The sequence below is a fragment of the Tachyglossus aculeatus genome, chromosome 5, assembly GCF_015852505.1.
Source record: "Tachyglossus aculeatus isolate mTacAcu1 chromosome 5, mTacAcu1.pri, whole genome shotgun sequence".
Classification (NCBI taxonomy): domain Eukaryota; kingdom Metazoa; phylum Chordata; class Mammalia; order Monotremata; family Tachyglossidae; genus Tachyglossus; species Tachyglossus aculeatus.
Window position 1 is genome coordinate 57,007,628 of NC_052070.1, and position 2,204 is coordinate 57,009,831.

General features: G+C 43.8%; 1 non-coding gene across 1 annotated transcript; it reads right to left on the reverse strand.

Moving 5' to 3' along the window:
* Nucleotides 1-628: 628 nt before the first annotated feature.
* Nucleotides 629-766, reverse strand: LOC119929185. Its single transcript, XR_005451322.1, has one exon. It is a non-coding gene; the product is annotated as a small nucleolar RNA SNORA7 (small nucleolar RNA).
* Nucleotides 767-2,204: the final 1,438 nt, after the last annotated feature.

Here is a 2,204-nt window from a genome sequence, read left to right on the forward strand (position 1 = left end):
TGCCTATTTGCCATCAACCCTTTTCCCACATCCTCCCTCTAGCCTGGAACTCTCTCCCCCGGCTCCATATACGCCAGGCCAACACTCACCCCACCTTCAAAGAATCATTCAGGTCACATCTCCTCCAAGAGGACTTCCCCACTAAGCCCTCTTTTTCTCTTGCCCCCCACTTTCTTCTGTGTTGTCTAGGCACTTGGATCTGTGACTTCTGGGCATTTAATATTTTCCCCATGTTCAGACCCCAGAACCTATGTCTTGTCTTATGCTGTTGAGTCATTTCTGACCCATAGCAACACCAAGGACACATCTCTCCCAGAACGCCCCACTCTCCATCTGCAATTGTTCTGGTAGTGTATCCATGGAGTTTTCTTGGTAAAAATACAGAAGTGGTTTACCATTGCTGCCTTCATTCATTCATTCATTCAATCATATTTATTGAGCGCTTACTGTGTGCAGAGCACTGTGCTAAGCACTTGGGAAGTACACATTAGAGACGGTCCCTACCTGACAATGGGCTCGCAGTCTAGAAGAGTCTAGAAAGGTCACAGTCTACCTTCCATGAGGTAAACTCTAGGCTCTGCCCTTGACTCTCTCCAATGCTGCTGCTGTCCAACATGGGTGAGTTTTGACTTGTAGCAGATTGCCTTCCACTTGCTAGCCACTGCCCAAGCTAGGAACGGAACGGATAGGCCTCTGCTTGACTCTCCCTCCTGTAACCGAGACTGGTAGAGAAATGGAAACTCTCCAGGTGTGACCCTGAGAGGGGGGAACTTATGTACATATCTAAAAATTATATATTATAAATTATTTATTCTTATTAATGTCTGTCTCCCCCTCAAGACTGTAAGTTCACTGTGGGCAGGGAATGTGTCCAACAACTCCGTTGTATTGTCCTCTCCCAAGAGTTAAGTAGAGTACCCTCTATACAGTAAGCATTCATTAAGTACCTTTGATGATTAGACATTTATTCTATAGTAAGCACAATGCTAAGCACTTGGGAGAGTACAGAAGGGTTAGTAGAAATAATAATAATAATGATGGCATTTATTAAGCACTTACTATGTGCAAAATACTGTTCTAAGCACTGGGGAGTTTACAAGGTGATCAGGTTGCCCCACAGGGGGCTCACAGTCTTAATCCTCTGTAACTGAGGCACAGAGAAGCTAAGTGACTTGCCCAAAGTCACACAGCTGACAATTGGCAGAGCCAGGATTCAAACCCATGACCTCTGACTCTAAAGCCCGGGCTCTTTCCACTGAGCCACGCTGCTTCTCGATGATCCCTGTCCTCATAGAGCTCACAATCTAGCGGGGGAGATGGACACAGATGGACAGAAGCCATGTGGTCTGGGGGAAAGGGCATGGGCCTGGGATTCAGAGGACCTGGGCTCCACCTCTTGTCTGCTGTCTGACCTTGGGCAACTACCCTAATTTATCTCTGCCTCAGTTACCTCATCTGTAAAATGGGGATTAAGACTGTGAGACCCACTTGGGAGAGGAACTGTGTCCTTCCTGATTATCTTGTATCTACCCCAGGGCATAGTACGGTCCCTGGCACACAGTAAGCACTTAACAAATACCATTTAAAAAACAACAACAACAACAGCAGCAGCAAACCACTAAAAAAAAATGCCATTAGGAGGAAGCAAAACAAAAGAACATCAGACAATGTCTCTCTTCTCAACGTTTTTTCCTGCCTGACTCCACTGCCAGAAGAATTGAGGAGACATCACTCTGACAAACTCAGTGAAATCTGGATGACATATTTACTTTTGCACTCCACATGCAGCAAACGCCCAAAATATGAAGTCCTACCATGTATCAATTACTGCAAAAATCTCTTACTATATTCATACATACTATTTTCTTTATTTGTAAATATCATCAGGTCTTTCTTCTGCATTAGAATGTCAGCTCCTTGTCATCAAAGAAAGGGTTACTTCTTGGTTTTGAACCTCCTGAGGGCTTAGTATTCATTCATTCATTCATTCATTCAGTTGTATTTATTGAGCACTTACTGTGTGCAGAGTGCTGTACTAAGTGCTTGGAAAGTACAATTTGGCAACAGATACAGTCCCTACCCAACAACAGGCTCACAGTCTAGAAGGGGGAGACAGACAACAAAACAAAAGAAGTAGACAGGTGTCAATACCAACAAAATAGATAAATAGAATTATAGAAATAGACACATCATTAATAAAATAA